This window comes from Salvelinus alpinus, chromosome 1 (genome assembly GCF_045679555.1).
Source record: "Salvelinus alpinus chromosome 1, SLU_Salpinus.1, whole genome shotgun sequence".
Classification (NCBI taxonomy): domain Eukaryota; kingdom Metazoa; phylum Chordata; class Actinopteri; order Salmoniformes; family Salmonidae; genus Salvelinus; species Salvelinus alpinus.
Window position 1 is genome coordinate 57764086 of NC_092086.1, and position 24549 is coordinate 57788634.

The 24549-nt window shown below is 41.1% G+C and overlaps 1 protein-coding gene across 4 annotated transcripts in view; it reads right to left on the reverse strand.

The window, feature by feature from the left end:
• The window catches only part of doc2a (double C2-like domains, alpha), a 62784-nt gene extending 54215 nt beyond the window's left edge, over positions 1-8569 (reverse strand). For 3 of the 4 annotated variants that reach the window (XM_071411681.1, XM_071411704.1, XM_071411688.1), the window contains exon 1: positions 8455-8569. The gene's annotated coding sequence lies outside the window, so the exon portion shown is untranslated. The remainder of the gene's footprint in view (positions 1-8454) is intronic. The other variant, XM_071411695.1, reaches the window with a different exon arrangement.
• Between the last annotated feature and the right edge of the window lie 15980 nt (positions 8570-24549).

Below are 24549 nucleotides of genomic sequence, written 5' to 3' on the forward strand. Positions count from 1 at the left end.
GGGCTCTGGTCAAACGTAATGCACTACATAGGGACTAAGGGTGCCATTTGGGACGCAGTCCACTATGTCATGTGATAGAATGTTTCCCTTGATAAAACTGCACACCCACATAGAGGTTGATGTTGGTTCCCCTATAGTTCCTCATTGGGAAAGATTCCCTTAAAGGATCCTTGGTAGAAGACTGTTGTTGTTGAGGTAAACCCTCAGGTAAAAAACAATGGTCCTTTGTACACAGAATGTACAAAACATTAAGAACACCTTCCTAATATTGAGTTGTGTCAAGTTGGCTTGATGTCCTTTGGGTGGTGGACCATTCTTGATACACACAGGAAATTGTTGAGTGTGAAAACAAACCGGTGGCCTGGCACCTACTACCATACCCCCTTCAACAGCACTTGAATCTTTTGTCTTGCCCATTCACCCTCTGAATGCCACACACACACAATACATGTCTCAATTGTGACAAGGCATAAAAATCCTTCTTTAAACTGTTTCCTTTCCTTCATCTACACTGAAATGAATTTGTGACATCAATACAGGATCATAGCTTTCACCTGGTCAGTCTATGTCAAGGAAAGAGCAGGTCTTCTTGATGTTTTCTACACTCTGTGTATATATTATCCCCTTTCTCTAATCACCATCACTACTATTATTAATTTCTGATAGATTGTTATTGTCAATGTCATTATCTCGTTTCGCTTTAGCAACAGTGGCTTTATCATCCATGCTATAAAGCTTATCTACATCTCAGAGATAGAGAGAAAGAGAGAGAAACAGAGAGAGAGAGAAATAGTCAGAGACAGGGAAACACCTAGGGAAAAGAGCGAGGACGTGGTGGATTCGCATGAATGAATAAGTAGCAAGATCTTAGCAATTCCCCCCCAAAAAGCACTATCAATTTATTTATAAAGTTGATAATCCATATTCATTCATGAATGCGCAGAGAGAGAGAGAGATGGAGGGAGAGGAAGAGATTGAAAAGGGGAGAGAGAGAAAGAGAAAAAAAGGAGAAAAAGGTGGAGAGAAAGGGAGAAAGAGAGAGATGGAGAGAGGGAGGAGAATGCTGTGCTGAGGAATAAACGAAGCGCGAACCACTGCATTTAACCATAGTAAAAAGATTGGAAACATGGACAAGTACAAACAGACCTCCTATGACAAGCACAGAGGCAAAAAGACAGTCACTATTCAACGACTCAGACGGACAATGTTTGTGGCAGGGACTTATCATGGATTATAAAGAAGAAACCAGCTACGTCGTGGACACAGATGCCTCCCTGCCAGACAAGCTAAACATCTTTTTCACCAGCTTTGAGGAAAACAGAGCAGCCGATGCGGGGCCCCCGCTTCTCACGAGGACTGCAGGCTCCCGATCTCTGTAGCCTACGTGAGAAGGACCTTCAAGCGTGTTATCCCTCGCAAGGCTGCTGGTCCAGATGGCATCCCAAGCCGCATCCTCAGAGCATGCGCAGACCAGCTGGCTGGAGTGTTTAAGGATGTTGTCAACCACTCACTATCCCAGTCTGTCATCCCCACTTGCTTTAAGATGGTTACCATTGTTCCCAAGCACACCAAGGTAACTGAACTAAATGACTATTGCCCCGTAGCACAGTTCTGTCATCATGAAGTGCTTTGAAAGGCAAATCAAGGACCATATCACCTTCACCACACACGCCCCAACAGATCCATGGACGACACAATCGTGGTTGCACTGCACACCGGCTATCCCACCTGGACAAGAGGAATACCTACTGTGCCTATAGAAAGTCTACACCCCCCTTGGATTTCTTCACATTTTCTTGTGTTACAAAGTGGGATTCAAATGGATTTATTTGATTATGTCAACGATCTAAATCTTAACATCTCAAAGTGGGAGAAAAATTCTAAAAAATGATTTTTAAAGATGAATACAAAATAAAACACTAATATATACTGTATACCTTGATTAGATAATAATTCGCCCCCCTGAGTCTATACATGTTAGAAACACCTGATTTATAGATGTGAGTCTTCTTGCGTAGTCTCTTAAGAGCTTTGCACACCTGTATTGTGCAATATTTGCCCATTATTCTTTTTGAAATTCTTCAAGCTCAGTCAAGGTGTTGGGGATCATTGCTAGACAGCAATTTTCAAGTCTTGCCATAGATTTTCAAGCAGATTTAAGTCAAAACTGTAACTTGGCCATTCAGGAACATTCACTGTCTTCTTGGTAAGCAACACCAGTGTAGATTTGACTTTGTGTTGTAGGTTATTGCCCTGCTGAAAGGGGAATTCCTCTCCTAGTGTCTGGTGTAAAGCAGACGGAAGCATGTTTAACTCTAGGATGTTGCCTGTGCTTAGCTCCATCCCGTTTTGTTTCAATCTGGAAAAACTCCCCAGTCTTTGCCAATGTCAAGCACACCCATACCATGATGCAACCACCACCATGCTTGAAAATAAGGAGACAGTTACTCAGTGATGTGTTGTGTTGGATTTTCCCCAAACATAAGGCTTTGCATTTAGGCCAAAAAATTTATTAATTTGCCATGTTTTTTTGCAGTATTACTTTATTGCCTTAATGCATACATATGCATGTTTTGGATTTTTTTTAATGTATATTTGTATTCTTCTTTTCACTGTCATTTAGGGTATTATTGTGGAGTCACTACAATGTTGTTGGTCCATCCTCAGTTTTCTCTCATCACAGCCATTGAACTCTGTAGCTGTTTTAAAGTCACCAATGGCCTCATGGTGACATCCCTAAGCAGTGTCCTTCCTGTCCTGCAGCGCAGTTCAGAAAGACAACTGCATCTTTGATGTGTCATGGTGGTTTAATACATCAACCACAGCATAATTATTAACTTGACCATGATTTAAGATATATTCAATGTCTGATTTGTTATCCACCAATCACTGCCCTTCTTTATGAGGCCTTCGAAAGGCTCCTTGGTCTTTGTAGTTGAATCTGTACTTGAAATGCAATACTTGACTGATTGAAACCTTACAGATCGATGTATATATGGGGGACAGAGGAAGGGGTAGTCATTCAAAAATTATGTCAACCACTATTTTGTAACACAGAGTGAATCCATGTAACTTGTTATGTTATTTGTTAAGCCAAATTTGACTTCTGAGCTAATTTAGGCTTGCCTTAAAACTTCTTATGGCTGCATCCCACTACCGGGATCGATATGACAACAGCCAGTGAAAGTGCAGGGCGCCAAATTTAAACAACAGAAATCTCATATTTAAAATTATTCAAACATACATGTGTCTTATATCATTTTAAAGGTAATCTTGTTGTTAATCCCACCAAAGTGTCCGATTTCAAATATGCTTTTCAGCGAAAGCACTACAAACGATTATGTTAGGTCACCACCAAACCACAATAAGCACAGCCATTTTTCCAGCGAAAGATAGCTTTCACAAAAAGCAGAAATAGAGATCAAATTAATCACTAACCTTTGATTATCTTCATCAGATGACACTCATAGGACTTCATGTTACACAATACATGCATGTTTTGTTTGATAAAGTTCATATTTATAAAAAAAAATCGGCGCGTTACATTGGCACGTTACATTCACTAGTTCCAAAAACATCAAGTGATTTTGCATAGCCACATCGTTTCAACAGAAATACTCATCATAAATGTAGATGATAATACAAGTTATACACATGGATAGATATACCTCTCCTTAATGCAACCGCTGTGTCAGATTTCTAAAAAACTTTACGGAAAAAGCAAATCATGCAATAATCTGAGACGGAGCTCAGAACAATAGCCAAATTAGCCGCCATGTTGGGGTCAACAGAAACCAGAAAATACATGATAAATGTTTCCTTACCTTTGATGAACTTCATCAGAATGCAGTCCTAGGAATCTCAGGTCCACAATAAGTGCTTGATTTGTTCGATAATGTCCGTTATTTATGTCCAATTAGCTACTTTGGTTAGCTTAGCGCGTCTGGTAAACAATTCCAAAGTCACAAAGCGCGTCCACTATAACGTGACGAAATGTCCAAAAGTTCCGTAACAGTCAATAGAAACATGTCAAACGATGTACTGAATCAATCTTTAGAATGTTATTAAAATACATCTTGAATAACTTTCCAACCGGAGAATTAGATTGACTTCAGATGAGCGGTGGAACAGAGGTCCTCCTCATGTGAATGCGCATGTGAAAGCATGGTCAGCTCGTGGCAGTGATTACTCATTCCTGTCTCCTTCGGCCCCCCTTCACATTAGAGTCATCAGACAAAGTTCTGTTGACTGTTGACATCTAGTGGAAGCCGTAGGAAGTGAAAACTCATCAATATCTCGCTGTAATTTCAATGAGAGCTTGGTTGAAAATCTGCCACCTCAGAAAAAAATCAAACAGGAAGTGGAACTTCTCAGGTTTGTGCCTGCCATATGAGTTCTGTTATACTCACAGACATATTTCAAACAGTTTAAGAAACTTCAGAGTGTTTTCTATCCAATACGAATAATAATATGCATATATTAGCAACTGGGACTGAGGAGCAGGCAGTTTACTATGGGCACCTCTGTGCACCTTTCATCCAAGCTACTCAATACTGCCCCTGCAGCCATAAGAAGTTAACAAAGGGGGTGAATACATATGTAACTATATTTTAGTTATAATTTTTTTCATTAATTTGTAAACATCTGTAGAATTTTCTTTTCACTTTGACATTATGGAGTATTTTGTGTAGATCAATGACAAAACTGTTTTATTAACCAGTTAATGACATGGGCTAAATCAAGGTCACAGGGAGTGTTTCTTTGTAGTCTTAAACAAATCTACTTTGAAGTAAAAGTATATACCTCACAGACATGGTTATGGGCTTAAAAAAAGAAGACACCTGTACCATGTCAGATATACTGTAGAGTTGAAATGTATTTTGAGTTTGCATCCCAATATTACACTTTATAGACATCACAGAAGACTTAAATATAACAATATTAATTGACATAGAAACAACGGACTTTCTGCATTTTAACAAAATAATCTTTATTCATTATGAAATTATGAAAAATATTAATAACATTCCACCCATGAGGCCGCAAAGGTCATTTGACTGCAGGGAAGGGGTACATCTATTTCAATCCCACCATAGTGCCCTCTAAGCTCGTCCCTAAGCTCGGGGCCTTGGGTCTGAACTCCTCCCTGTGCAACTGGATCCTAGTTTTCCTGACAGGACGACCCCAGGTGGTGAGGGAAGGCAACAACACGTCTACCACGCTGATCCTCAACCCGGGGGCCCCCCAGGGGTGTGTGCTCAGTCCCCTCCTGTACTCCATGTTCACCCATGACTGCGTGGCCACGCACGACTTTAACTCAATCATCAAGTTTGCTGACGACACAACAGAGGTAGGCCTGATTACTAACAACAACGACGAGACAGCCTACAGTGAGGAGGTTAGAGCCGTGACGGACTGGTGCCAGGAAAATAACCTCTCCCTCAACGTCAACAAAACAAAGGAGCTTATCATGGACTACAGGAGACAGAAGAGAGAGCACGCCCCCATCTACATCAATGTGGCTGCAGTGGATAGGGTCAAAAGCTTCAAGTTCCTCGGCGTGCACATCACTGAGGACCTGAAACGGTCTCGCCACACCGACATCGTGGTGAAGAAGGTGCAATAGCGCCTCTACAACCTCAGGCGGCTGAAGAAATTCAGCATGGCCCCATCGACCCACACAAACTTCTACAGATGCACCATTGAGAGCATTCTGTCGGGTTGCATCACGCCTGGTACGGCAACTGCTCCACCCTCAACCTCATGGCTCTCCAGAGGGTAGTGCAGGCAGCCCAACACATCACTGGGGGCATGCTGCCTGCCCTCCAGGACATCTACAGCACCCAGTGTCAAAGAAAGACCTAGAAGATCATTAAGGACCTCAGCCACCCGAGCCACGGACTGTTCACTCGGCTATCGTCTGAGACGGAGACAGTACAGGGGTATCAGAGAGACTAAAAAACAGCTTATATTACCAGGCCATCAGACTGTTGAACAGCCATCACTAGCCATCTACCAGGTGATGCACACTCTCTCTCACAAACCACAGCCAACGCTGCTGTCCCATGCTATAGAGACGTTGAACCACTGGCCACTTCTCGTTCCACACTGTGTATTTAAAAACTGTATCCCCAAAGTAGCTAATAATAATATTTATACTACTGTACATTGTACTTTAGTCACATTGTTTATACACACCACATATGTATTTACAGTTTACATGCACTTAGGTTGGAGTCATTAAAACTCGTTTTTCAACCACTACACACATTTCTTGTGAACAAACTATAGTTTTGGCAAGTTGGTTAGGACATCTACTTTGTGCATGACACAAGCCATTTTTCCAACAATTGTTTACAGACAGATTATTTCACTTATAATTCACTGTATCACAATTCCAGTGGGTCAGAAGTTTAAATACACTAAGTTGACTGTGCCTTTAAACAGAAAATGATGTCTAGGCTTTAGAAGCTTCCGATAGGCTAATTGAGTCAATTGGAGGTGTACCTGTGGATGTATTTCAAGGCCTACCTTCAAACTCAGTGCCTCTTTGCTTGACATCATGGGAAAATCAAAAGAAATCAGCCAATACCTCAGAAAAAAATTGTAGACCTCCATAAGTCTGGTTCGTCATCGGGAGCAATTTCTAAATGCCTGAAGGTACCACGTTCATCTGTACAAACAATAGCACGCAAGTATATAAACCATGGAAGCACGCAGCCGTCACACCGCTCAGGAAGGAGACGTGTTCTGTCTCTTAGAGATGAATGTACTTTGGTGCGAAAAGTGCAAATCAATCCCAGAACAACAGCAAAATACCTTGTGAAGATGCTGGAGGAAACAGGTACAAAAGTATCTATAACCACAGTAAAACGAGCCCTATATCGACATAACCTGAAAGGCTGCTCAGCAAGGAAGAAGCCACTGCTCCAAAACCGCCATAAAAAAGCCAGACTATGGTTTGCAACTGCACATGGGGACAAAGATCGTACTTTTTCCTCTGGTTTCCTCTGGTCTGATGAAACAAAAATAGAACTGTTTGGCCATAATGACCATCGTTATGTTCGGAGGAAAAAGGGGGAGTCTTGCAAGCCGAAGAACACCATCCCAACCGTGAAGCACGGGGGTGGCAGCATCATGTTGTAGGGGTGCTTTGCTGCAGGAGGGACTGGTGCACTTCACAAAATAGATGGCATCATGAGGGAGGAACATTTTGTGGATATATTGAAGCAACATCTCAAGACATCAATCAGGAAGTTAAAGCTTGGTAGCAAATGGGTCTTCCAAATGGACAATGACCCCAAGCATACTTCCAAAGTTGTGGCAAAATGGCTTAAGGACAACAAAGTCAAGGTATTGGAGTGGCCATCACAAAGCCCTGACCTCAATCCTATAGAAAATGTGTGGGCAGAACTGAAAAAGCATGTGTGAGCAAGGAGGCCTACAAACCTGTCAGGAGGAATGGGCCAAAATTTACCCAGCTTATTGTGGGAAGCTTGTGGAAGGCTACCCGAAAGGTTTGACCCAAGTGAAACAATTTAAAGGCAATGCTACCAAATACTAATTGAGTGTATGTAAACTTCTGACCCACTGGAAATGTGATGAAATAAAAGCTGAAGTAAATCATTCTCTCTACTATTATTCTGACATTTCACATTCTTAAAATAAAGTGGTGATCCTAACTGACCTAAAACAGGGAATTTTTACTGGGATTAAATGTTAGGAATTGTGAAAAACTGAGTTTAAATGTATTTGGCTAAGGTGTATGTAAACTTCCGACTTCAACTGTATGTACTGGATTCTTGACATAGCTCACTGTAATATATCTACTTCTGTGCATATCATTTTTAGCTGATCTTTGATTACTGATACAGTGATACTTGGATTCTTAATCAGATTCTTCCCAATGGGAAGAACGTTTAAATTGGCCCTTACGTTAACATTTGGACATGTTATTGCACTGTTACGAGCTAGCAACATAAGCATTTCGCTGCACCTACTATAACACCTGCTACACTGTGTATGCGACCAAAAAACTTTGATTTGATTTTAAATGAATACTTTAACCCTGCGGGGGTCAGATTTACTCTGAGTACATAAACGGGACTGGCTGATCAACCGGACTCCTGAGACAGCAGGTGTTAACATCATGATACAGTACACCTATGGGATACTGAGAGAGAGAGAGAGAGAGAGAAGAAAGAGAGAGAGAGAGAGAGAGAGAGAGAGAGAGAGAGAGAGAGAGAGAGAGAGAGAGGAGAGAGAGAGAGAGAGAGAGAGAGAGAGAGAGAGAGAGCAAGCAGATGAACCAGTTATCGCGAAAGAAGTGATGGATTACATACAAAGATAAAAAAGGAGACTATAAGAAATGAATCTAACCAAATGCAATGCAGTAACACGACAGAAGAAGGTATGAAGTTGATAACAGACAAAAAAAGGGAAAGTAAGTCTTACCTCTGATTGCGAGAGTGTGAAAGCTTCCCTCATAAACAAGTCTATCTCAATGCACGGGGGTCTGAACTAACAGGTGGTGAGAGAGAAACCGAGAGAGAGATAGAAACCCAGGGAGGGAGAGAGAGAGAGGGAGAGAGGAGGGGGAGGGATAGCTGGTTGGAGTGAGAGAGAGGAGAGATTGGGAGGAGTGAGTATTTAACATTCAATAAAGAAATCTACAGTGTTACAGATAGAGTTACGGAAAGAGTTAAGGAAGACGAATGGTGAGGAAGGAGTGTGTATATGTGTGTGTGAGTGTTGGCGGGGAGGATTGGGTTGCGAAAATATTGCTAGCAGTGAATTATCTGTATAATGATAATATTACGACTTTTTCCCCCTCCCTCTCTCCTCTCCTCTCTCTGTCATTTGTTCTCTAGGCTTTCTCTGCATTTTGTCAGTCTCTCCTCTCTGCCCTCCTCTCTCCTCCTCTCCATTCCTCTTCTCTTCACTGTGCAGTTACATTTTTTGTGTGCAATATCCTCTTGGCCCGCCTGCATTAATCTTCAATGTCAACAGTAATGAACCTTTGTGTTTAATCACAGTGCATGTATTGGATGTACTCTCTCTCTCTCTCCCTTTCTCTTTCTTCCTTTCTCCCGTCTTCTCTTCTCGCTTCTCTTATTGTCTCTCTCTCTCTCTCTCTCTCTCTCTCTCTCTCTCTCTCTCTCTCTCTCTCTCTCTCTCTCTCTCTCTCTCTCTCTCTCTCTCTCTCTCTCTCTCTCTCTCTCTCTCTCTCTCTCTCTCTCTTCTCTTCTCTCTCTCTTCATCATGGGATGATTGCAGTGGTAGAACAGAGCTTAATGCGACATGCTGCCAGCTACCGCATCTGTCTCTCTGTCTCTGTATAATTTGTGTCTAATGATGCCTAATGATACATGCGTGCACATTACTCTCACACACATGTTGATCTACAAAAGCATGTGCAAACACACACACACACACACACACACACACACACACACACACACACACACACACACACACACACACACACACACACACACACACACACACACACACACACACACACACACACACACACACACACACACACACACACACACACACACACACACACACACACACACACACACACACGGATAATAACAGAGGGTTTTCTTCTCAGGAAGGGTGTAACTGATCAGATCATACATTTTCCCTTGTCTTGCCTTTCCCTCTCCTTCTCGCCATATTTCTCCCTCTGCCCCCTCTCTCTTTATTCCCCCCCCCCTCTCTCTCCTCTTTCCTCCTCCCCTCTTTCTCTTTTCTCTCTCTTCCCATGTCTCTTCCTCTCTCTCTCTCTCTCTCTCTTTCTCTCTCTCTCTCTCTTGTCTTCTTCTGGTCAGTGTGTGGACAGACAGCACAGATATGTGTCCCTTGGGTGAGGGATCCCGACTGTTTCCCTCCCCTCTCTTTCTTTCTCTCCCTCTCTCTCTTTCTCTCTTCCTCCCACACACGCTCCCTCCTTTCGCCCCCTCCCTGCGCACCAAAGGGATTGTATCAGGGTTCCTGGGGTGCTGCTTTTTGTTTTTTGATCTTCAGCCACTCTCCTCCATTCTGTTCCCTGTCTCTCTCTTTATCTCTCTCTCCCTCTGATCTGGAGAGCCATGTAATACGCACCAGTTCTATTAAAACGTGAGGCCATGTTGGTTTTTTCCTCTTATAAAACCCAAAAGTGACACATTGTTTGCTGTCTTATTTTTAAGCCAGCCACAAGATTCAGCTTCAGCACAACAGCCTCTCCTCTCAGCTACAGTGGCTTCAGCTAGGAACCATTTCTCAGTGTGTGTGTGTGTGTTCGTGCGTGTGCGTGTGCGTGTGCGTGCGTGTGTGTTCGTGTCTAAATACTGTTATTGAAGAAAAAACTATCCAATTCACAAGCACAGAGCTTTCTCTTTGATTAAATCCATTGATGCTTTACACCTCCGCATTTGGTGACTTCTTTTGTTTTGACTTGTAGAATGCTATACCTTCATTAAAGTGATAAGCCGTTGTTTGGAGGATATACTGGCACGGGTGTTGTTAGGCCCGAGACAAAGTCAAGCCAATATATCCTCCAAACACCGGCTTTGAGGGCATTATCACTTTTATACAACGGGTTACCAACATATTCAAATAATGATTGACATATTTTCATTAAAAACATTACTTTGATGAATTTATTCATACTACTTCATCCTTCCACAATGTATAGTCCCTAAACAAATCTAGGGTTGCTACCCAAGCCGGTTTGTTCTAATGGTTCGGGTTGCCAGAGAAGCAACCCAGTCGTTCAGTCTTTTTGTTCTGTATCTACGGACGCAACCCAGTCGTTCGTTCTAAATGTTCCATTGCCATACTGGCTGGCAAGGTTCTTGCTTGCTAGCTAGCCAACGGCTAACTTACAGTCACGTCAAACAGTGCAGACAGAATAACAGCAAAGTAGCTGCATTTGTTTCAGCTGTTTTCTAGTGATATTTATTTGGATACATCCATAATACTGAGGTAATGAGGCATGATTTCACCTGGCATAGAAAATGTCCTCTCTCTGTCAGGACACTGTTGTTCAGAAGAGCTAGCCAACAACACAGCTAACACAATCACCTCAAACTGAAGCTGAAAAGACTGCAAACTAGCTGCATTTCATTTCGTTCTACCTTTTTTTCAATTGACATTTATTTGTATATATCCATAAAAATGATGCTAGCTGATTCATGATTTCAACTGGCTGAGAAACGTTGCCTGCTTCTCTATCGTCCCGACTCCCGAACCCCGACCCCTACACGTTCATTACTATGGGACAGTTGGAGATCGAATTTGAATATTGAAACAATGTTGCAAATGTCAGGGACAGACAGCAAGGTTTATACAAATCTCTGCTGTTGAAAACAAAATGATAGTCTAAAAGAAATGTGAGATAATGTCTAGATGCTTTATAGTGGAGATCAAGTTTATAACTTCCCTGCCTGGGCTGAAGATACAGTGGATTGCGCAGTCAGATGGAACAGAGTAAATAGGCATTTTAACGTCAAATGCCAATAGGCATTTTAACGTCATTCAAAAACTCAATCATGGACACTCTTATTGACAGTTGTGGCTGCTTTGCATGATGTATTGTTGCCTCTACCGTCTTGCCCTTTGTGCTGTTGTCTGTGCCCAATAATGTTTGTACCCTGTGCTGCTGCCATGTTGTGTTGCTACCATGTTGTTGTCATGTTGTGTTGATACCATGCTGTGTTGTCATGTGTTGCTGCCATGCTATGTTGTTGTTTTATATCTCTCTTTATGTAGTGTTGTGTTGTCTCTCTTGTTGTGATGTGTGTTTTGTCCTAGATTTTTATTGAATTTTTATTTTATTTTTAATCCCAGCCCCCGTCCCCGCAGAAGGCCTTTTGCCTTTTGGTAGCCCGTCATTGTAAATAAGAATTTCTTCTTTAACTGACTTGCCGAGTTAAATAAAGGTTAAATAAAAAATAAAAGATTTAGCCAGTGGTAACTTGTGGAATAGACACCGGCTGGAATGCGCTTTTAATCAATCAGCATTCAGGATTACACCCACCCGTTGGTGGTATAATTTCCCTTTTCCACTCCAGTGTGTTGTCAGGCCATGAAGTGAGAGACAGCCTTTATGAAACAATAACAGATGAGAGGAAAGAAGAAAGACAGATAGTTGTCTGGGTCTATTCATCAGACACCACATGGAAGAAAATAGACGAAAACAAGGAGGGGTTACCTGAACTGTCATTTGTTATTTTGCTACAGTGTGCACTAACCTCTCTATCAGCAAGACCAGCACGTACCCTTTTCGTTGTGGTATAATTTCCCCAAAAAATGTAAAAATGAATATATACATTTTTTGTCATTGTTATTCTGAACCCACTGCCTGCAAGTGGTCGTCAAAGTCACATCTATGCTTCAGAAACAAAAACGTGCGTGTGTGTGTGTGTGTGTGTGTGTGTGTGTGTGTGTGTGTGTGTGTGTGTGTGTGTGTGTGTGTGTGTGTGTGTGTGTGTGTGTGTGTGTGTGTGTGTGTGTGTGTGTGTGTGTGTGTGTGTGTGTGTATATATATTTGCAAAAAAATATGGGAAGTGATGCAGACAATTACATTGATGGATGCTACAATCTATCTGCAATATTAAAGCTGCTCTACCCGCTAAAATATGTTATTTATTTAAATAAATAAATAAAATATACCTAGCAATGCAGAATAGGAATGATATGCAGAGATCAAATTAAATCTCATTGCCAAAACATAAATCAGTGTAGTACATTGAGGTTTTGTGTGCACATGACATGTTATTCTTGCTGATATACTGCGTCATGTTGCACCTATGCAACAACCACTTTGAAATATTAATCCCTTTCCTTCTCTTTTTCAGGAGGACATTTCTGACATTTCACATTCTTAAAAAAAAAGTGGTGATCCTAACTGACTTAAGACAGGGAATTTTTACTAGGATTAAATGTCAGGAATTGTGAAAAACTGAGTTTAAATGTATTGGGCTAAGGTATATGTCACGTTCCTGACCTTATTTCCTTTATTTTGTCTTTGTTTAGTATGGTCAGGACGTGAGCTGGGTGGGCATTCTATGTTATGTGTTTCTATGTTTAGGTTCATTGTTAATTAGCCTGATATGGTTGTCAATCAGGGGCAGGTGTTTTACGTTTCCTCTGATTGAGAACCATATTAAGGTAGGCTGTTCACACTGTTTGTTTGTGGGTGATTGTCTTCCGTGTCAGTGTTGTTACCACACGGGACTGTTTCGTTTATTTAGTCTGTACCTGTTCGTGCGTTCATCGTTTTATGTAAGTTCTCATGTTCAGGTCTGTCTACGTCGTTTTGTTGTTTTGTAGTTATTCAAGTGTGCTTCGTGTTCGTCTTGTTTAATAAATCAACATGTCTTCACCACAAGCTGCGTTTTGGTCCGATCCATGCTCCTCCTCAGACGAGGAGAAGAACAACCGTTACAGTATATGTAAACTGTACGTGTATGTATGTATGTATGTATGTATGTATGTATGTATGTATGTATATACTACCGTTCAAAAGTTTGATGTCACTTAAAAATTGTGTAGACATTGTTAATGTTGTAAATTAATATTGTAGCTGGAAATGGCTACAAAAGATTATGGAATATCTACATAGGCATACAGAGCCCCATTATCAGTGTACTACTCCCTTCACAGAACAGCGCAAACTGGCTCTAACCAGAATAGAACGAGGAGTAGGAGGCCCTGGTACACAACTGAGCAAGAGGACAAGTACATTAGAGTGTCTAGTTTGAGAAACAGACGCCTCACAAGTCCTCAACTGTCAGCTTCACTAAAAAGTACCCGCAAAACACCAGTCTCAACCTCAACAGTGATGAGGCGACTCCGGGTTTCTGGCCTTCTAGGCAGAGTTGCAAAGAAAAAGCCATATCTCAGACTGGTCAATAAAAAGAAAAGATGGGCAAAAGATGACAGACACTGGAAAGAGGAAGATTGGAAAAAAGTGTTGTGGACAGACGAATCTAAGCTTGAGGTGTTCGGATCACAAAGAAGAACATTTGTGAGACGCAGAAAAAAATGAAAAGACACCATCTGTCAAGCATAGTGAAGGCAATGTGATGGTCTGGGGGTGCTTTGGTGGTGGTAAAGTGGGTGTTTTGTAAAGGGGTAAAGGGATCTTGAAGAAGGAAGGCTATCACTCCATTTTGAAACACCATGCCATACCCTGTGGACGGCGCTTATGTGGAGCCAATTTCCTCCTACAACAGGACAACAACCCAAAGCACTGCTCCAAACTACGCAAGAACTATTTAGGGAAGAAGCAGTCGGCTGGTATTCTGTCTATAATGGAGTGGCCAGCACAGTCACCCGATCTCAACCCTATTGAGCTGTTGTGGGAGCAGCTTGACCATATGGTACGTAAGAAGTGCTCATCAAGCCAATCCAACTTGTGAGAGGTGCTTCAGGAAGCATGGGGTGAAATCTCTTCAGATTACCTCAACAAATTGACAACTAGAATGCCAAAGGTCTGCAAGGCTGTAATTGCTGCAAATGGGGGATTCTTTGACAAAGCAAAGTTTGAAGGACACAATTATTATTTCAATTAAAAATCATTATTTATAACCTTGTCAACGTCTTGATTATATTTCCTATTCATTTTGCAACTCATTTCATGTATGTTTTCATGGAAAACAAGGACATTTCTAAGTGACCCCAAACTTTTGAACGGTAGTTTATGTACACTGGTAGTGTACATATACACATATACAGTGCATTTGGAAAATATTCATACTCCTTCTCTTTTTCCACATTTTGTTACGTTACAGCCTTATTCTAAAATGGATTCAATTGGACATTTTTTTATTTAGTCCCATTTTAGAATAAGGCTGTAACGTAACAAGATCAGGAAAAAGTTAAGGGGTCTTAATACTTTCCGAAGGCACTGTAAATACAAAGTATGTGGACACCCCTTCAAATGATAAATAAAAAGAATAATAAAAAACTGAAAGGTGAAGATGTTACATTGTTTAAAAGATCAATATATGGAAATAGATAGGGAAAGAAAGGAGAGTGAGAGATAGAGACTCCTCCACACTCTAATTGATAAACAAGTTAACCAAAACAAAGGCAAAATCTACTCGTGTTTTGTAGATTTCAAGAAAGCATTTGATTCAATTTGGCACGAAGGTCTTTTTTATAAACTAATAGAAAGTGGTATTGGAGGGAAAACATATGATTTTATTAAATCAATGTACACTAAAAACAAATGTGCGGTTAAAATTGGCAACAAGCAAACAGACTTCTTCTCTCAGGGGCGGGGAGTGAAACAGCGCTGCCCAATAAGTCCAACATTATTTAACATCTACATTAATGAATTGGCAAAAACATTAGAAGAATCGGCAGCACCTGGTATCACCCTACACAACACTGAAATCAAGTGTCTGCTGTACGCAGATGACCTGATGCTGCTGTCTCCCACTAAAGAGGGGTTACAGCAACACCTAGATCATCTTCACAGGTTCTGTCAGACTTGGGCTCTGACCGTTAACCTAAAAAAAAACAAATATAATGATATTCCAAAAAAGGTCCGGGAAATAAGGATGACAAATATAAATTCTATTTGGACACAGTTCTATTAGAACACACCAAAAACTACACATATCTAGGACTAAATATCAGCAACACAGGTAGCTTTCACATGGCTGTGAATGAGCTGAGAGACAAAGCAAGAAGAGCATTCTATGCCATTAAAAGGAACATCAAAATTGAAATTCCAATTAGAATCTGGCTCAAAATTTTTCAATCAGTTATAGAACCAATTGCTCTATATGGCAGTGAAGTATGGGGTCCACTCTCTAATAATGAATTTACTAAATGGGACAAACATCCAATTGAAGTATTGCATGCAGAGTTTTGCAAGACTGTATTGCAAGTACAAAGAAAAACTCCAAATAACGCATGTAGGGCAGAATTGGGCCAATATCCCCTCCTCATTCGAATAGAAAAAAGAGCCATCAAATTTTACAACCATCTAAAAACAAGTGACCCTAAAACATTCCATCACACAGCTCTACAATGTCAAGAGATGAAACCAGAGAAGAGTCCCCTCAGCCAGCTGGTTCTGAGGCTCAGTTCACCAACCCAAACCAACCCCATAGAGCCTCGGGACAGCCCTCAGAAAATCTGGCCCAACCAAATCATCACAAAACAAAAAGAAAAATATATAACCTATTGGAAAGACACCACAAAAAATCAAAGTAAACTTCAATGCTATTTGGCTCTAAACAGACAGTACATGGTGGCAGACTATCTGACCACTGTGACTGATAGAAAACTGAGGAAAACATTGACTAGGTACAGACTCAGTGAGCACAGTCTGGCTATAGAGACCGGTCGTCACAGACAAACCTGGCTGCCCAGAGAGGACAGGCTGTGCTCACTCTGCTCCAGGGGAGAGGTAGAGACAGAAGTGCATTTCCTACTACACTGTGACAAATACTCAGACCTAAGAGCATATTTCTTTCCCAAAATTATAATTCAATACAAAGAATTTGAAATTATAAAAGATGAAGAAAAATTCAAATATTTATTGGGTGAAAAGACAAAATGTGCAGTTTTGGCAGCCAAATATGTGTCCTCCTGCCACAGCCTGAGGGACAGCCAGTGAAAAATGCAAAGTAATGTTGATAATATTTCCCATTTAGCTTAGTTTTGTTTTGTCTTTAGTACCAGGTCATGTGTCTTCTCAGTCATGTTGACACTGGTCTACTACTGTTGCTTTAATGTATTGTTGTTCTGATTAATATTGTTGTTGTAGCTGTTATTAATGGTAATCCCATGTCCACTACTACTATTATTATTGCTGTTAGTCCCACCATTTATTTATATATAAATATATATATATTTTGTGTATATATATACATATATATTTTATTTAAATTTTTCGATATGTATACTTTGACAATGTAAGTAATAATAACTTGCCATGTCAATAAAGTCAATTGAATTGAATTGAATTGATAGATAGATAGATAGATAGATAGATAGATAGATAGATAGATAGATAGATAGATAGATAGATAGATAGATAGATAGATAGATAGATAGATAGATAGATAGATAGATAGATAGATAGATAGATAGATAGATAGATAGATAGATAGATAGATAGATAGATAGAGTGAGTGAGAGCCAGAGAGAGAGAAAGGGTATGTATTTCACTGGACAGTAAGTGAGTGACAGTGAACCAGACTGATCTCCCGAAACCAGAAATGGTGGACGTTTGGGCATGGGACGAGCAACCCCATCCAGTAAAACCTTTGTGCTACAGAAACAGCAACAAATAACAATCCTACAACTGGATGCGAAGATCTCCTATAGTCCCAGACTTGTATGACTGCCATCAGCGAAAACCAACTGGAAACTGGTGACGTGAAGATGGGAGCACTGAACACCTTAAACAAACTGCACATTGGCTTATGGAATGTTTGAACAATGTTTGAGTCCGGAAAGCTGACACAGGTTCCAACGAAATGAGGAGATACAAGCTACAGATTCTGGGAGTGAGTGAAGCCAGGTGGACTAGCTTTGGTTCCACGAGAACCAGCACTGGAGAAACAGTACTACACTCTGGACGGGAGGACGGACAACATCGTGAAGGTGTCACCGTCCTCCTACAGAAAGGGGTAGATAAAAACTCTCATGGAATGGAAACCAATCAGCAGCAGAATGATAACAGCCAGACTTAATGGACAACATACCAAACTAACACTAATCTAATGTTATGCTCCCACAAATTATGCCATATATGAAGAAAAATACCTGTTCTATAACACCCTCCAATCTGAAGTAGAGAAGACACCTGCTTCAAGACCTGCTCCTCGTCATCGGAGATCTGAATGCAAAGGTTTTGCACCGACAACAACAACTACGAGAGAACAATGGGGAAGCATGGCTGTGGAGAGATGAATGACAACGGTAAGACCTGGCAACATTATGTGTCACAAATAACCTGGTGATTGGTGGCAGCCTGTTTCCCCACAAGAATATCCACAAGCTGACATGGTACTCTCGTAATGGAAGAGACAAGAACCAGATTGACCACCTGATGATGAAAGGCAAGTGGAGAAGCTCGCTGAGGGACGTCAAGGTGCGAAGGGGGGCAAATGTCGCCAGTGACCACCATCTTGTGGCTGCCGACATCAAACTAAAGCTGAAACGTTCAAGCCCACTGACAAAAGGAACAACAATATGTGATGTTGGCATGCTGAAGGACCAAACCATCAAGAAAACCTTCATAATGCAAGTTTGCAACAAGTATCAAGCCCTTTCAAACAACACAGAAGAAGAAGATGAGGAAGTGACTGAGGGAAATATAGTGGGAGAAATTAATTAAAGCTTACAGTGAAAGCAGCAAGAAAACCATAGGACCAATAGGAAGACACAATAACTATCCGGACTGTTTTGCATCGTCACTTTCTGTTGTACGCGGAATGAGGAAGAGCTTGGAAAGTTTGTTGGTCAAAAGTATATTGGAAATTTCTTGGTAGCTACTGTCATGACGTTGGCCTGTGGGTAAGGTTTATGACCCCCCCATAAATACCTTTCTCCCTTCCCTCTCTCTCTGACTCTACTGAAGGACTCTTGAATAGTCTTTGTTAAACATAGAGAGTCTGGGAACATCAAACAAGTGGGGGGAAAGGAACCATATTTCGGTAATAGAACCAGTTGAAAATATGCGTTGGTACTTAATGAATATGATGTCAGTTCGGTTGTCATCTGAGACATTATGACTGATGACAGGACGACATAAACTGTATCTGGGAAAGTCTACACATTCTAGTTATCAGATTCACATGGAATTGTTGTGCAATTTAAATGTTTGAATATGAAACTATTTGTGAAAAGATTAAATGTAATTTTAGCTTCCAAATGAGAGAATTGGGTTTTCATAAGGTTAGAGCTCTGCTCAATCACTGGCCCGCCCCTGTGAAGAGACATTGGTTATAAACTATGAAACACACCGTTCTCTCCCTCCACTATATAAGCCCTTGACGAAAAAATTACTTTCTGTTCCGGGTACATTAGGGCGACGGTCCGATGTCAGAACGATTCAGATAATAACTACAGAACTAAGCCAACCTCAGCGTGAGCTTTGGTTGCGAATGGTATGAACTTTGAACTCTTATTCACTACAGAAGTGATACCTCCTTGCCGTTGAGTTAGCAGCGGCCGCTGTAAACGTGGGCTAGGAAAGGATGGATGACGTAGCCAGTCTAACACACAACGACAATACTACGACGTATCCAATTTACCACCATAGACATTCTTCCGAGGACAGCAAAATCTCTGTTGGACAACACGGCCAGCATCTATGACTAACCTACCGAAGCGCAGCCCAGAGTAAATATTTATTGCATTTCCCTTTTCCAAATGGGCGGTAATTTAGAATGCATAAGATACTGTATTTACGATAGCATAGTCTCTCCCTTTGTTCCTCAGTCTTCCCGCTCTTTCACTCAAACCCAACCCACTTTCCTTTGTGTAACCAGCCGTCATGTCGGCTCCGTCCACCAGGGACGTTTTCTGTATGACATAATTTGCATTCTGTGTATATGTAATTCTGTGTGATTAGTTAGGTATTTAGTAAATACATAATTAAACCCAATTTTGTATTGCTGATTCAACTTGTTAGCCAGGGTTCGTGAAGATAACCAATAAGTTACAACTTTCAGATGAGACTGAAATAAGGTGACGATTAATATTGACTGCTATTGATGTAAAATATTACTAGGTCTTTAAGAGTTTATTCGAAAGATAACAGCTCTTTAAACCCTCTTTTGTGGTGCCCCAACTTCCTAGTTAATTACATTTACATGATTAGCTTAATCAGGTAATATTAATTACAGAGAAAGGATTTTATAGAATAGCATATCATATCACTTAATCCGGCATAGCCAAAGACACGACACTACCTAGCTTCTTATGTTGGATCCCGCGAAACAGTTTGAATCAATTGCTGGGACTGCTTGTATCTTTCCAGTGATCCTGCCAACCAAGGACGGGTCTGAGGAGCTATTTGGAGTCGCAGCTAGCCTAGCTGCTAGATAGCTGCTAGCTAGCTGGACATCAAGCTAGCGAGGTGTTCTTGAACGCAGCCCGCGACGCGGTTAGCCATTATGGATGGAACCTCAGACTGTCCCGGGTTTGTGGCTGTCTAGATCCCTGCTGTTTGTTGTTTTACATTTTCCCAGTGACCTGCCCTGTCTGGAACTGTGAGTAGTAACAGCCTAACATACGCTGCTAACTACCATGACAAAGACCAAACCCGGCGGGAGTACCGTTGAGGACAGTGCCAGTGGTGTCTCTCTATCACACGTGAAGGATCTTTTAAACAAACAAAAAGAAACCTATAAGTAGTTGTTACAACAACAAGAAAATAGTTTCAAGTGTTTTGTCCGAAATACTTGTGGATTCTACTAATAAAAGAACGGATGACCTGACCAGAGAGGTCCAGGACCTGAAGAACAGTTTGCAGTTCTCCCAGGGTCAGCTCGACGAGTTGAAACAGGAGAACGCAAGATGACAGCAATCTGTAAATCATTGAGAGAGGACATCAGTTCTGTGTGTGAATCCATGATAACAATGACAGATAAATCAGACTATCTCCAGGGACAATCAAGGCGAAACAACATGGTTGTGGACGGAACTCCCAGAAGCCTGGAAGGGATGAGAGAGCCAAGCCTATGGGTTTGTAGCCTCAACCCCGCAGCACACACACACACCAATTGATTAATGGACTGCCGAACGTATATTTTTTTCTCTTGCTTTGTCTTCTCTTTTCAATATTATGTCTATCTCTGATAAGCTACCCGGGAAAGGGCTGAAAATAGCCCATATTAACACATGTATCCTTAGAAATAAGGTTAATGAAATCAATAACTTGCTAACATCAGATAACGTTCATATATTAGCCATTTCTGTGACTCACTTAGATCATTCATTTGATGATACATCAGCAGCAATAAAAGGATATAACATTTATAGAAGAGAAAGAAATGCTTATGGGGGAGGTGTTGCTGTATATATTCAGAGCCATATCCCTGTAATGCTTAGAGAAGATCTTATGTCAAGTGTTATTGAAGTTTTGTGGTTGGCACATCTGAAACATTTTCTTTTGGGGTGTTGCTATAGGCCACAAAATGCTAACAGTCAGTATCTAAATAATATGTGTGAAATGCTTGATAGTGTGTGGTGTAAACAGAGAGGTCTACTTTCTTGGGGACCTGAATATTGACTGGTTTTCATCAAGCTGTCCGCTCAAGAGGAAGCTTCTTACAGTAACCGGTGTCTGTAATCTGGTTCAGGTTATTAATCAACCTACCAGGGTGTTTACAAACACTACAGGAACAAGATCATCCACATGTATCGATCACATTTTTACTAATACTGTAGAACTTTGTTCTGAAGCTATATCCGTACCCATTGGATGCAGTGATCACAATATAGTGGCTATATCCAGGAAAGCCAAAATTCCAACAGCTGGGCCTAAAATAGTGTACAAGAGATCATACAAAAGATTTTGCTGTGACTATTATGTGGATGATGTTAAAAATATTTGTTGGTCTGACGCTGCACTTGATGAATTTATGAAATTGCTTCTTCCAATTATTGATAAACATGCACCTGTTAAGAAACTGACTGTTAGAACTGTTAAGGCTCCATGGATCGATGAGGAATTGAAAAACTGTATGGTTGAAAGAGATGTGGCAAAAGGAGTGGCTAATAAGTCTGACTGGCTTACTTACTGAAAATTGAGAAATGATGTGACTAAACTCAACAAAAAGAAGAAGAAACTTTAGTATGAAGCCAAGATCAATGATATAAAGAATTATGGGAAAAAACTTTGGAGTACTTTAAATGAAATTATGGGCAGAAAGACAAATTCAACTCCATCTTTCATCGAATCAAATGTCTTAATCAATCACAAGACCATTTGATGTAGCCAATTATTTTAACGATTATTTCATTGGCAAAGTGGACAAACTTAGGCAGGAAATGCCCCCGACAAACAGAGAGCAATTATAATCAAAAAAACAGTGCAAGTTTGAATTTTGTTCGTGTGGAAGAGGTGGGAAAATTACTGTTAACGATCAATAATGGCAAACCTCCTGGCATTGACAATTTAGATGTAAAGCTACTGAGGATGATAGCTAACTCTATAGCCACTCCTATCTGTCATATTTTTAATCTGAGCCTAGAGGAAAGTCCTTGTCAACAGGCCTGAAGAGAAGCCAAAGTAATTCCGCTACCCAAGAGTGGTAAATCGGCCTTTACTGGTTCTAACAGCAGACCTATAAGCTTGCTGCCAGCTCTTTTTATTTTATTTTTATTTTACCGTTATTTTACCAGGTAAGTTGACTGAGAACACGTTCTCATTTGCAGCAACGACCTGGGGAATAGTTACAGGGGAGAGGAGGGGGATGAATGAGCCAATTGTAAACTGGGGATTATTAGGTGACCGTGATGGTTGAGGGCCAGATTGGGAATTTAGCCAGGACACCGGGGTTAACACCCCTACTCTTACAATAAGTGCCATGGGATCTTTAATGACCTCAGAGAGTCAGGACACCCGTTTAACGTCCCATCCGAAAGACAGCACCCTACACAGAGCAGTGTCCCCAATCACTGCCCTGGGGCATTGGGATCTTTGTTTAGACCAGAGGAAAGAGTGCCTCCTACTGGCCCTCCAACACCACTTCCAGCAGCACCTGGTCTCCCATCCAGGGACTGACCAGGACCAACCCTGCTTAGCTTCAGAAGCAAGCCAGCAGTGGTATGCAGGGTGGTATGCTGCTGCTGGTATGCTGCTGCTGCTCTTAGCAAACTGTTAGAAAAAATTGTGTTTGACCAAATACAATGCTATTTCTCTGTAAACAAATTAACAACAGACTTTCAGCATGCTTATAGAGAAGGGCACTCAACATGTACTGCACTGACACAAATGACTGATGATTGGTTGAAAGAAATTGATAATAAGAGGATTGTGGGAGCTGTACTGTTAGATTTCAGTGCAGCCTTTTATATTATTGACCATAACCTGTTGTTGAAAAAACTTAAGGGCTATGGCTTTTAAACCTCTGCTGCATCATAGATTCAGAGCTATCTATCTAATAGAACTCAAAGGTTTTTTTTTTATGGAAGCTAACGTCAAACATGTAAAGTGTGGTGTACTGTAGGGCAGCTCTCAAGGCCCTCTACTCTTTTCTATTTTTACCAATGACCTGCCACTGGCATTAAACAAAGCATGTGTGTCCATGTATGCTGATGATTCAACCATATACGCATCAGCAACCACAGCTAATGAAGTCACTGAAACCCTTAACAAAGAGTTGCAGTCTGTTTTGGAATGGGTGGCCAGTAATAAACTGGTCCTGAACATCTCTAAAACTAAGAGCATTGTAATTGGTAGAAATCATTTCTTAAGTGCTAGACCTCAGCTGAATCTGGCAATGAATGGTGTGGCTGTTGAACAAGTTGAGGAGACTAAATGACTTGGCGTTACCTTAGATTGTAAACTGTCATGGTCAAAACATATAGATTCAATGGTTGCAAAGATGGGGAGAGGTCTAGCCATAATAAAGAGATGCTCTGCTTTTTTGACACCACACAAGTTCTGCAGGCACTAGTTTTGTCTAATCTTGATTATTGTCCAGTCATGTGGTCCAGTGCTGCAAGGAAAGATCTAGTTAAGCTGCAGCTCGCCAAGAACAGAGTGGTTTTGTTCTTAATTGTAATCAGACTCTATAGACACTCCTTTAAATACTATGCATGCCAGTCTCTCTTGGCTAAGTGTAAGAGGTGCGTAACTGGCTGCAGGGAAGTCAGGCGCAGGAGAGCAGAAATGGGTAACAACCGGAGCACTTAAATGAGGCAAAACAAACTGCACCCAGAACAACAAAATACAGGATGAAATAACCCGTCGCAACTAGTCTGAAGTGCACATACACTTTACAACAAACAATTCCACACACAGACATGGGGGGAACAGAGGGTTATATGCACGTCAAGTAATGAGGGAATGTCAACCAGGTGTGCGGGAAAACAAGACAAAACAAATGGAACATGAAAGGTGGATCGGCGATGGCTAGAAGACTGGTGACGTCGACCGCCGAATGCTGCCCGAACGGAGAGGAACCGACTTCGGCGGAAGTTGTGACACTAAGAGTTGAGGGGAGACTGACTGCATCACTTCTTCTTTTTATAAGAAACATTAATATGTTGAAAATCCCAAATTGTTTGCATAGTCAACTTACACACAGCTCTGACACACACACTTATCCCACCAGACATGCCACCAGGGGTCTTTACATTGTCCCCAAATCCAGAACAAATTCAAGAAAACGTACAGTATTATATAGAGCCCTTATTGCATGGAACTTCCTTCCATCTCATATTGCTCAAATAAACAGCAAACCTGGTTTCAAAAAACAGATAAAGCAAAATCTCGCGGCACAACGCCTCTCCCCTATTTGACCTAGATAGTTTGTGTGTATGCATTGATATGTAGGCTGCATGTGCCTTTTT